This window comes from Podarcis cretensis (genome assembly GCF_951804945.1).
Source record: "Podarcis cretensis genome assembly, chromosome: 2".
In the NCBI taxonomy this organism is placed as follows: Eukaryota; Metazoa; Chordata; class Lepidosauria; order Squamata; family Lacertidae; genus Podarcis; species Podarcis cretensis.
In genome coordinates, this window is record NC_137171.1 from 56,569,956 (window position 1) to 56,583,451 (window position 13,496).

Genomic DNA, 13,496 nt, shown 5'->3' on the forward strand with positions numbered 1-13,496 from the left:
CATTTGTCTATATCTTGGGAATTCAAAGTTTTCCAATTTCTGACTAAGGCTGTCCATGCTGTCATTAAAATATGTATTACGTTACTTGCTTTCTAACTGCTCAGTTTTTTCGTTGTAGTTAACTAAGTAAATGGCAAACACAAACATATACATTTCAGGCAGCCGCTGTACAGGTGCAGATGGCAACTTCAGTGAACTTGAGTTCAGTGCAGGGAAGCAAATTAGGGGGTATGTGATGGGTATGTGCCATGGACCCCCTGGTGGGTTTTGCGGATCCTCTGGGGTCCACAAACTACAAACTGTACCTCTAGGTGTGCAGACTGATAATACCCCAGTACAATTGTCCAGATGACCTCACCCAGTGATTTCATGTACATGTTATAAATATGGGAGACAAGATGGAACTTTGTGAGTAGCCTGCATGCCGAAGGTATCTCATTTTGGGATTTGCCTTCCAGGAAGGAACAGGGCCATTGTAAAGAAAAAGAAAAAGAAACTCTCCCATCCCATCCAAGACAAGGATGCTACTGATGGTCCCTGAGAGAAGTCTAGAAGAATCAAGAGGGTTGGGGTCTTTTTATCCATCCCCTAGCCCAGGTCATCCACCACAGCAATTTGGGTCCCCTAACCAGTCTGTAAGCCATATTGGAATAGATCCAAATGATCCCCAATTGCATCCAAGGAATCCTGTTGCTGGCTAGAAGGTGAACATGCCTTGTGATCTCAGAAGACTAGGCCCTATGGCAAGCACCCCACCTCTTTGCCAGTTTCAGATATAATCACCTGCCTTCTGCATGGCAATTAAGCAGGTGTGTTTTGATGGAATCCGTATTAACTCTCTCCCACCCCCAACACTTGCAGTTCAAAATGTCACTGGCCAAGGGACTCTTTTCTGCCACCAAATACTACTACTACTACTACTACTACTACTACTACTACTAATAATAATAATCAGAAGCAACAGCAGCAGCAAAAACCACCTCAATAAAATGACCATATACTTTAGGGTTCAGCAAACTTTTTCAGCAAGGAGCCGGTCCACTATCCCTCAGACCTTGTGGGGGCTGGACTATATTTTGAAAAAAATAATAATGAACGAATTCCTATGCCCCACAAATAACCCAGAGAGGTATTTTAAATAAAAGAACACATTCTACTCGTGTAAAAACATGCTGATTCCTAGACCATCCACGGGGCAGATTTAGTTTGCCTAGCCATGCTTTACAGTTTAGAGCATCAGCCTCAAGTTTAAGTAATTTAGATTCTGGGAAACTATAAGCAGCCCGCCTGCCCACCCTGTGACCTGGTTGCTTCAGTCAACATATTTATCTGGTGCCAGATGGGCAGAACTTCATCTGTGTTTCACATAGATTTCTTTCCCCAGGCTTGCAGCAGCCCAGTTGCTTCCTCATGGTTTCCTTGCAGTGGGGCCGTTTATAAGAAATGGAAACAGATCAAGAGCTCACTCGTCTGAGGGAGGGAGGGAGGGAGGGAGGAGGAAGTATAAATAACCCTCTCATTGCTGGAGCAGCTGGATGCATTTTGCGGTGACTCACCCACTGGCAGGGATTCAGATTCTAGTGGAAGGCACAAATGCATACCTCACATGGCCCAGCATTTGCTATGGCAAATCGATAAGCCAGAGAAGCTGAACAGCAGCCACTGGCATCCATTCTCCTCAGCTGCTGGTGGTGGTTCAGTTCCTCCGCACCCTTTCTTTCTCCTCATGTTTCATAGGTTTATATTTTAGTACAGTACTATGACTGGAAAAAAAATATTTGACTAGTAGGGCTTGTCTTTGTGGGAGGTATGCCAATAAGCTTTACTCACCATACGCCCATTGAAATGAATTAACACAACTACATTAGGGCCATTGTTTTCAATATGTCTCCTCAGAGTAAAACTTAGTTGAATGCCACACCCTGTCTCTTAAGCCATGCTCTCCAACATCATAGGAGCATAGGAAGCTCTCTAATACTGAGCCAGATCGTTGGTCCATGTAGCTCAGTGTTGTCTCAAGTAGAAGCGGTTGTCCAGGGTTTTAGGCAGGGACCTTTTCCCAGTTCTACCTGGAGATGACAGAGATGGCTTTCTTTCTGCATGTACATCTTGCAGGGCAGATGTGCTATCTCTGAGCTATGGTCCTGCCCCATACCCCTTCATCAAGAACAGTGGAGGTCTCTGCATGTATGGAGAGAAAAGCTAGGAAAATAGTATAACAACAACAACAGAAATGTTGGATTTAGAGGGTTGGGACAACGTTTTCAATTGGCATGGGTACTTAGGACATGATAAAGTAAAATCACATAGGGGATTCCTAAATTGTATGGTCAAAAGCATTGTATGATGTTTGGGAGAGAAACAAAACTTTAATGGTTACAAGAACACCTTGGTGGCTCTCACCCATGGAATCGAAAGCAGCCCACAAGAAAAACATGAGTAATGACTGGCCAACCTATAGGGATTTGGTAGAGGGAATAAGCAGTTGCCCAAAATTTAAGAATTTTGAAGAAATTAAAAAGCTGGGATTAACTTGGTTAGAATTTCATCAGCTGAAGGCCGTCTTTGAAAAAGATAAAAGATCGAAGGATTTTGATAACAAAATATCAGATCTGAAGAAAGATATCTTATATAATAATCAAAAAACTTTATCCAAAATATATAGGTTATTGATAAATTGGCAATTGAAAGATGAAGAAATTAAGGACGTGATGAGAAAATGGGACCAGGACTTAGGTCAAGTGATCAAACTCGATAAATGGAAAGAACTATGGACGAAAAATATAAAATTTACAGCTTGTTATTTAATAAGAGAAAAGCTTATGAAAATGCAATACAGGGTGGTATATGACCCCTGTAAAACTGGCAAACGTTAATAAAACCCATAATAATAAGTGTTGGAGGTATAAAAACCAAGTTGGAACCTTCTACCACATGTGGTGGGCATGCCCAGAGATTTAAAAAGGAATTAAAGAAACTATTAAAAACTACATTTTGTAAAAAACCCAAAGCATTTCTTTAGGGAATTCTGACAGACAATCTCCCCAAAGGAAAAATAAGACTTTTTCTCTATGCTACGTCAGCAGCAAGAATATTGGTGGCTAAATATTGGAAGGAAGAGCACATACCCACCAAAGAGTAATAGTAGTGCAAGCTGTGGGAGTACTTGGAACTTGTGAAGCTGACAGATATAATAAGAGACAAGTCAAATAAGACAGTTAAGAAAGAATGGGAGTACCTAAATAGATATTTGATAAGTCAAGGTTCAGAAGTGAAGACCTGGTTGTGTCTAGAATAACTGCAAAAGTAAAAACACTCCCTAATACCAAGATGAGGGATGCACTGAAATACAGATAAGTTACTGGTAGTTTCAATTAGGAATAATGAACTGTTGTGAGACTGACGGAAGCCCAAAGAATGAAAGAACAAAAATAATAATAATAATAATAACAACAATAACAATAGTAGTAATAATAATAATAATTTGTTTATTTATACCCTGCCCAGTTGGCTGGGTTTTCCCAGCCACTCTGTGTGGCTCCCAGCAGAATAGTAAAAGCACGATAAAACATCAAACATTAAAAACTTCCCTAAATAGGGCTGCCTTCAGAGGTCTTCTAAAAGTCAGGTGGTTCTTTATTTCCTTGACATCTGAAGTGAAGCTGTTCCACAGGGAGGGTACCACTGCCGAGAAGGCCCTCTGCATCATAAATTCTCAGGGCAGACTAACACTTTTGAAACTTCGGCTGTGTACACAGATGGGCGGGGTATAAATAAATTATTGTTGTTAAAGGTAAAGGGGACCCCTTACCATTAGGTGCAGTCGTGACCGACTCTAGGGTTGTGGCGCTCATCTCGCTTTATTGGCCGAGGGAGCCGGCATACAGCTTCCGGGTCATGTGGCCAGCATGACTAAGCTGCTTCTGGCAAACCAGAGCAGCGCATGGAAACGCTGTTTACTTTCTCACCGGAGCGGTACCTATTTATGTACTTGCACTTTGACGTGCTTTCGAACTCCTAGGTTGGCAGGAGCAGGGACCGAACAACGGGAGCTCACCCCGTCACGGGGATTCAAACCGCCAACCTTCTGATCGGCAAGTCCTAGGCTCTGTGGTTTAACCCACAGTGCCATCCGCGTCCCATATTATTATTATTATTATTATTATTATTATTATTATTATTATTATATTATTATTATTATTATTATTATTATTATTATTATTATTATTCTAGAATCAATAGAGATGGAATACTTGCTTTCCATCCGCACACACTCTCTAGATTTGCTTTTTTTTTTGCCCCTGAGAAGCACTTCCTGAGAAACGGTTTCCATTCTGAAAATAAAAGCTCATTGCAGATTGGTTCTGCATTAACCCACAGTGTGTCCATTTGAAAACAGATGTAGGCAGTCCTGGCAAAGGGGTGGGTGTGTATCCACATCTGCCCAGTGGTGCTGTTGGTGGCATATACCAAGAGCACTACCATCATTTTCTTCTTCATTCCCCCGGGACATCTGCAGGAAGGAAGAGGTGTGGCTAACCCAGTCAAGGAGAAAGTAACCACAGTCACCCTTGTGGACTGTAGAATCTGCAATCAATCTAGATTGAAAGAAGCATGTCATGGATAAACATGAGCTATTTTGGATTGAGAAAAACAATATTTTTGTGGTAAAAACATATTAGTGTGTATGCTATCCAAGTTGGGGTTCCTTTGCACGTGTATATATATTGTGTTGTTGTTTAGTCGTTTAGTCATGTCCGACTCTTCGTGACCCCATGGACCAGAGCACGCCAGGCACTCCTGTCTTCCACTGCCTCCTGCAGTTTGGTCAAACTCATGCTGGTAGCTTCGAGAACACTATCCAACCATCTCGTCCTCTGTTGTCCCCTTCTCCTTGTGCCCTACATCTTTCCCAACATCAGGGTATTTTCCAGGGAGTCTTCTCTTCTCACGAGGTGGCCAAAGTATTGGAGCCTCAGCTTCAGGATCTGTCCTTCCAGTGAGCACTCAGGGCTGATTTCATTCAGAATGGAGAGGTTTGATCTTCTTGCAGTCCATGGGACTCTCAAGAGTCTCCTCCAGCATCATAATTCAAAAGCATTAATTATTTGGCGATCAGCCTTCTTTATGGTCCAGCTCTCACTTCCATACATCACTACTGGGAAAACCATAGCTTTAACTATACGGACCTTTGTTGGCAAGGTGATGTCTCTGCTCTTTTTTTTGCCTTTCCCCCCCTTTATGTATATATATTAGAGTTTCATAACTCTAATGCAGGGATAGAGGGCACCTGCAAGGGAGAACTGGTAGGGCGGAACAGATGCTTAATGCTGTGTCTTACATTTTGCCCATGCAAATGCCCTTTTCAATGTTTTTAAGCTACTTTTCTCCCCCAAATCAGATAGTCTAGGAGACAAAATGTGGTGGCACCACCTGGCAAGGGATCATGACTTTGATCTTGAGGGGCTGGGCACTTTTGCACTTTATCTGCACACCAAATGCCATTTCTATCCCCGCTGAGCACACATAAGTTTCCCTATTGCCTTTCCAACCCTCATTCAGCACAAGTGTTTCCTTTCTCCATCCTTCCCTGTTCTTTCTTTGTGACTCTGTCATTTTCAGCAGCCCCAGAATAGAGTAAATTGGTTACACTCCCCAGAGATGTACCAGTGTGGTTAGAGACATACATAATTTGAAGGGTGAGGGATGTTTTGTTCAGACACCACAATCTTCTCTAAGGGTTATATTGAGGGGAAACCCATTCTTCCAATTTGCAGCCGTAGCCGGCAGTGCGTAATGCTGATTGGTTGACAACCTGTGACATCATAAAGTCACTTGTCTCACCCTCTTTCAAAGCAGTTTAAGGAAAACTATTAAAATGTTATAAGTGTTGCGGAATTTAAAATAATAATAAGAAGAAACAAAAGGAGAGCCAACTAAGCGCAAATATTCTACACCACATATAGCAGACACAGTCACAGTGTCTATAGTCTGGATCTGCCTGGATTTTCCAGCCATCTTTACTTATCTGTCCTGACAGTTCCTCAGCACCATACCATGAAGGAATTGCTGTGTAACATCCTTAGAAGCTGGCGTCTGAATAAATGTCCTCCTCTGTTTATTTATTTGGTTAATTTATATAGGCTGCTTTTGGAATTATGATGCTGGAGGAGACTCTTGAGTGTCCCACGGACTGCAAGAAGATCAAACCTATCTTAAGGAAATCAGCCCTGAGTGCTCACTGGAAGGACAGATCGTGAAGCTGAGGCTCCAATACTTTGGCCACCTCATGAGAAGAGAAGACTCCCTGGAAAAGACCCTGATGTTGGGAAAGATGGAAGGCACAAGGAGAAGGGGACGACAGAAGACGAGATGGTTGGATAGTGTTCTCGAAGCTACCAGCATGAGTTTGACCAAACTGCAGGAGGCAGTGGAAGACAGGAGTGCCTGGCGTGCTCTGGTCCATGGGGTCACGAAGAGTCAGATGCGACTAAACGACTGAACAACAAATATAGGCTGCTCTTTTATTTAGAAATTCCAGAGTGGTTCACAAATTCTTGTCGATACTGACCCAAATTCTTGTCGATACTGTGTGCACAATCAAAAACTAAAATCCTGATGGCATATAATTTGTGCAGTAATACCCATGTTGTGGGTGGCGTTGTGGGTAAAACCTCAGCGCCTAGGACTTGCCGATCGCATGGTCGGTAGTTCGAATCCCCGTGGCAGGGTGCACTCCCGTCGTTCGGTCCCAGCGCCTGCCAACCTAGCAGTTCGAAAGCACCCCTGGGTGCAAGTAGATAAATAGGGACCGCTTACCAGCGGGAAGGTAAACGGCGTTCCGTGTGCTGCTCTGGCTCACCAGATGCAGCTTGTCACGCTGGCCACATGACCCGGAAGTGTCTGCAGACAGCGCTGGCTCCCGGCCTATAGAGTGAGATGAGCGCACAACACTAGAGTCTGGCAAGACTGGCCCGTACGGGCAGGGGTACCTTTACCCATGTTGCTGCTATTTCCGTTGGTATACAAACAGTAATAACTATGACAATAACTACATTCACACAACCCAGAAACATTGATATTGTTCAATTGGAATACTGATGTTTAAGCACATGGGACCCTTGACATTAATGGTGCACCAAATCCCTTTATCAGGTGTCCCTGCTCCAGAAAAAAACAATTGTCTTAACAGATTGGCATCAGTTCACTGCACTCAACAGAAGATTGCTAATGCCTCTGAGAAAATAAGACGAAAAAGCAAAGCAGGAACAAAACCAACTTCCTTCCTGTTCACCCCACATGAAATGTCAGGTGATACAAGCTCCCAATTCAGCTAACTTGTTGAAATTATCAGTGTATGGCCTGTCTTTCAAAAGTCACGCCTGAAGAGGGGGTTGGGTGAGGTCGCCTGGCAGTCATCCTATTCATTACACACCCTGTTATTGTTGTAGTTTCTTTTGTAATTTCCCTACGCTCTTTCTGTACATAAATACCAAATGATTTAATTCAACAGTGTTAGTAGGGCAACAAATGCACTTTAGAATCACACTTCTCTTCTGTGCAGTCAGATTGCAATATAGATCTAAAATATAAATTAATCTGTTTTGCATACCATCCAACATTTCTCCAATGAAAATAGGGGTGTCCCCTTCCATAATGATAATTTTACTATTTATCTCCCACACATCTTAGTGGGTCGCCCCTGCCACTCTGGGCAGCTTCCAATGTATATTAAAAAAACATAATGAAACATTAAATACAGTGGTACCTCTGGTTGCAAATGGGATCCGTTCTGGAGCCCCGTTCGCATCATGAGCAGGAAGCAACCCGCGTCTGCGTGTCTGGGCGTGCGCGTATTGCAATTTGCCGCTTCTGTGCATGACGTCATTCTGAGCGTCTGCGCATGTGTGAGCGGTGAAGCCCAGAAGTAACCCGTTCCATTACTTCCAGGTCGCCACGGGATGCAACCTGAAAAGACATAACCTGAACCGAACGTAACAAGAGGTATGACTGAACTTTTTAAGAAGCTTCCCTATACAGGATTGCTATCAGACGACTTGGGGGTAGGATAACTCCATACCCTCCAACATTTTGCCAATGAAAATAGGACCAGCCTAACGAAAAGTGGAACATTCCAGGATCAAATCAGAGACTGGGATGGCTTCTCTAAATCAGGGACGTCCCTGGAAAATAGGGACACTTGGAGGGTCTGGTTTTAGAGGTGTGCATAGGGGTTTTTTTCAAGAGAAAGAGAGACCCAACTGTTTACCCACAAAATCACATCATTTTAAAAAAATGATGCATAGATTCATTTGCAATTTAAAGGTTTGTTTGCTTTCATCCACACAGTCTTTCCCATGTAGGGCAGGTGACACAATGAAAACTCAACCACCTAATTAATTAATCAGCTGTAATTAATATGTAAATGTATCCTATTCTATCTTTCTGTTTGCTGTGGAGAGGCGGCTATATTCATACTACTGTACTTCTGTATGGATGACTTTTACACTGGGACGTAACAAGTCAGCAATGGAAGTGTTTACTGAAGGATACCCAAACCTCTCAAAATCAGTGTTTTCCTTCCTCTTTTGTTTTCATTTTTCTATTGAAAAATGACTCAGGGTAGTATTAAATATGCTCCCATCCTGGGTGAGATAATATACAGACTTGAGGCATGCATTTTCTCTCTCCCCGAACTCAAAGGAGATTGGATCAATCCTCATTCATCACCAGAGGCTTTTTCTACTCTTCACAGTTCAGCTCAGTGACGTAGTGGGAAAATGGTAGAGTAGAAGGCATTCAAGTACATTCTGAAGCCTTTGGGGCTGCTTCTTTCGATATTCAGACATGGTGGGGAGATGGATGGGCAGGCTGGATTTGGGCCTTGGAAGCCGACTAGAAAACCCTGGTCTTGCCATTTGTTTTCTGACAATGTTTTCTGATTATGGGAAGATAACCGGGTCTCAAACAAAAAGCAGATTAAATACAGTGTCTGGGGCTCTGTAAATATTAGTAGCTTAAAACACAGGTTTGCTTTTTCCTCCTGCTTTTTAAGTTGCATTTGCACATTCCTGTACACACAAGCAAATGGGCAGGGGTGCCTCCACACAATGCACATTTCCTGTTTGGTTCCCTCAAATCTGCACCACCCACAAACTCACTTTCCTGAAGCTGCACTTGCATGGTCATCTGAACATGTGCAACAGCTATCTCAAATGTACACACCTCAGCTTAACTGTGAAGTGAATGGGGCTTATGTGTTGAGATTGGAAGCAGGGGTGAACGAAGGCGTCATGACACCTGGGGCGGGGCGTCGCTACGTAGGACGCATGTGCAGCATCACTACGTACGACGCATGTGCTGTACGTAGCGACGCTGCACATGCCCTGTACATAGTGGTTTGCCGGCAGCAGCACTCCAGCACCGTACGGACGGTGCTGGGATCCTCTGCACGCAGCTGTAGTGGGCATGGAGGGATCCTGGCACCGTCCATACAGTGCTGGAGCGCCGGCAAACCTCTATGAACAGCGCATGTGTGGTGTCACATACAGCACATGTGTGTGATGCCGCACATGTGCTGTACATAGTGGTTTGGCGCCAGTGCTGGGATCCTCTGCTCATGGCTGCAGCCGGGAACGGAGGATCCTCCACATTTGGCTACGCCGCAAGCCCCCATGGAGTGCATTCTTGTCACCCCTGCAGACACGGCACCCGGGACGAACAGCCCCCTGTTGCGACACCACTGATTGGAAGGGAGGTGGTTTGAGCAGAAGTGCATCAAACATCCGTATTTCTCAAGAAACTACATGATAGATGCAGATTTGTGGCTAATGTCGTGCATACACAGCTTCAGGCATCAGCAGTAGGAGTGCACTGAAGACCAAAGTGAAGGGTCATAATGTATACACAGCCAAGGGCTAGCCCAGGACATTTTGCCACTTGAGGTAAAACAAAAAAAATGACACCCCCTCTGCCGTCACTCCTGGCTCCTCTGTCACCACCCCCAACTGTTTCTTTCTTTCTTTTTTATAAAAAATTTATTCCTTTTTCATTTTCATTCATCTCAAATTCTTAACATCTACCATTTATTCCTTCCTCCCTCCCCTCCTAAGCTTCCCCCAACTTCCGCTTCTGCTTTGTTTGTCCTTTCACCCACTTTGCTACCTCCTAACAGAAAAAGTTGGACGCAGGTGGCGCTGTGGGTAAAAGCCTCAGTGCCTAGGGCTTGCCGATCGAAAGGTCGGCGGTTCGAATCCCTGCGGCGGGGTGCGCTCCCGTCGTTCGGTCCCAGCGCCTGCCAACCTAGCAGTTCGAAAGCACCCCCAGGTGCAAGTAGATAAATAGGGACCACTTACAAGTGGGAAGGTAAACGGCGTTTCCGTGTATGGCTCTGGCTCGCCAGAGCAGCGATGTCACGCTGGCCACGTGACCCGGAAGTGTCTCTGGACAGCGCTGGCCCCCGGCCTCTTGAGTGAGATGGGCGCACCAACCCCAGAGTCTGGCAAGACTGGCCCTTACGGGCAGGGGTACCTTTACCTTTACCTTTTAACAGAAAAAGTTATTAATAACATAACATCAAACCTAAAAACCTAAAAGTGAAAGTAAATACACCATAATATTTCTCTATTTTCTAAACATTTTCTAATGTACTAAGAGTGTGAATGTTTATTTAAATCCTCCCATCAAGTCTATCGACTTTCTTTGTTTCTGCAAGCATAATATAAATGGTTCCCATTCTTTTTCAAAGTCGCTGTTGTCATTTTCTCTTAGTCTGTCTGTCATTTTTGCCAGTTACCACCCCAACTGTTTCCACTGCGGCAGCCTGGGGAAATCCTGGCCCAGCATGCTAAAGGTGGAAGGGGAGAAAAATGAGGCCGGAGAGGAGCTGGCGCGTGGGGGGGGGGTGCATGGTGGTGGTGGCAACAGAGAAAGAAGTGGCTGACAAGTGCAGGAGGTGATGAGCATTGCACTCCTCAGGTATCTCTGGCTTGCCACCTGAAGTGACTGTCTCACCAAGTCTCATGGTTTTGAACTGCTAACCTTCTGATCAGTTGTGGTTTAACCCACGGCACCACCCACAGGCTCGCGCACTTTTAAAATGATTATTCAGTGTAAGATATCCACTTGTATGGCTGCAATTCATAAAATGTGTGCTACTGCAGAACAGCTAATGTGACATTAAAATTAATAAAGCAAATACCAAAAGGCTCATAGTAGCCCAAAGAGTACGCTCTGTATGAGTACGTTCTGCATGATTCATACGCTGGCCTTTCATCCTTGCCATCAGCCTCTGCTGGAGTTGGGCAACTCGACGCTGAGCCATCTGTGCATCGTGAACCACCCTCTGATCCAGTTAGTCCCTCCCCATGCAGAGACTGGTTATGTCAATAGATTCATACTTCAGGGTCAAGTTTCTGATAGCTTGTAATGCTTCCTATAACTATGGATTAACTTATTGTGAAACCCAAATTCTTCTATTAACCTCTAAACCCCCCCCCCCCCATATTTGCACTTAGACATTTGGGAGGGTAAGAGGAGTGGAGAAATCCAGAAAATGTTGGCGGGAGGGTGATTTGGGGACACAAACGGGGAGGTGAATTCAGGTTGGCTCGGAAATGAATATCTGAGCTGCATCCCCACGTTTTTTCGGAAGTAGAATAATAGAAATGTTGGGCCGTTCCAATCAGAATTCTCAACAAGTGTTTTCCATAGTGTTTTCCCCTATTTTCCCTAACATAATGTCACAATGTATGGTTGCATAAGTTTTGTTTAAACTAAAGCAAAAGCTCTGGAGAACTGTGATTTAAACAAAACTTGATACAGTGCCTAGTTCATCTTGATTTCTTCTTACTCTTGCTAAAAAACCACAACCCTCCACTGCAATCTATCCCTTTAACTGACTAACCTTTGTTCTTTATGACATTGTCTGTTGCTGAACACCTGTATTGAAGCTACTGCATGGAACTGTACTAAAAGCTGGTAGTCTTTAAATTAATAAAAATTGTGCTCTAAAAAAAGGGGAAGGAATATTGGGCCAGATTCACCTGGCTCTGCTAGTGGAAGCCCAGCACTTTCCTTTGTGCAATGGGGTTTTCCCCAATTTCCTCCCACTATGCCCCCCCCCGCAATTCAGCTCAGGCTGGGGGGAGTTGGGAAAGCACTTGGAACAGCGCACAGGGGAACAAGAGAGATAATTTCATCTGGCAAGGCAAGATGCTTGCACAGTCACCCTAGCACAACATTGAATTCTTCCTTATGTGACAGCCCTCGGGTTCCATATGCTTCAGGTTACATACGCTTCAGGTTACAAACTCCGCTAACCCAGAAATAGTACCTCGGGTTAAGAACTTTGCTTCAGGATGATAACAGAAATCGGGCTCCGGCGGCGCAGCAGCAGCAGCAGGAGGCCCCATTAGCTAAAGTGGTGCTTCAGGTTAAGTACAGTTTCAGGTTAAGAACAGACCTCTGGAACGAATTAAGTACTTAACTCAAGGTACCACTGTACATCAGTTCATTGTAGTCTCTTCTCTAAGCTAATGTGCCCAGTTGCTTTTACCTTTCTCACAGGACTGGGAGCTGAGAGGCCTTGTGAGTTTTAGCAGTGGTGGACTTGGGGCTTTCAAATTTCAACAGTGCCCTGTGCAATGCTAAAATTCCATGCCCCCCCCCCCGTTCCATTCTGGAGTATTGTTTGGGGGGCTCTTGTAGTGCAGCGCCCAGTGCAAAAACACCAGTTGCAGCACCCTAAAACCACCTCTGGATTTTGGGTCCAAGCGTAGTCATTCTTGCAGCTCCTCGCTGGCTGCTGAGCTAACTCCCACTCAAAATGCCTGAAGAAGGTTCTTGTTGCTCCCACAGGAGGCAGTGCCAGTCAGCTCCTTAGAGGGACCATCAACCATGATGCTTTCAGTGGCTACTGGACATGCTGGCTATCTCCATAGCTGGAGGCCAGTGACACTTCTAAAGTACCAGTTGCCTGAGACCCCAGAAGGGGAAGAGTGCGCTTGTGCTCGGGTCCTGCTTGTGGGTTTTCCATGGGCATCTGTTTGGCCACCATGCATAGGAGCCAACTCCCTTTGGGGTCAGTTCCCCACAAAGTTTTTTTTTTTTTTTTTAAAGTTAGGCAGCACCCGTGGGCCTGAAACCGCGGGAGGCAATTGGGGGATCCAAGCAACGCATTGGTCGATGGAACTGCTGTTCTAAGCTGCCTCAAGTTCCCACGAAGTTAATTGGCATTGCTATTCAAAGGGTGTCTGTGTGCTGTGATCGATTATGCAGGGCAGGGCTAACCTGATGCCCCCCCCCAATATTTTATTCAGGTTGATTCCTCTGCCACTGTGAGAACAGGATGCTGGACTAGGTGGGCCATTAGACTGCAAAATTATAATATAATATAAGGTAAAGGGGACCCCTGACCATTAGGTCCAGTCGTGGCCGACTCTGGGGTTGTGGCGCTCATCTTGCTTTATTGGCCGAGGGTGCCGGCGTACAGCTTC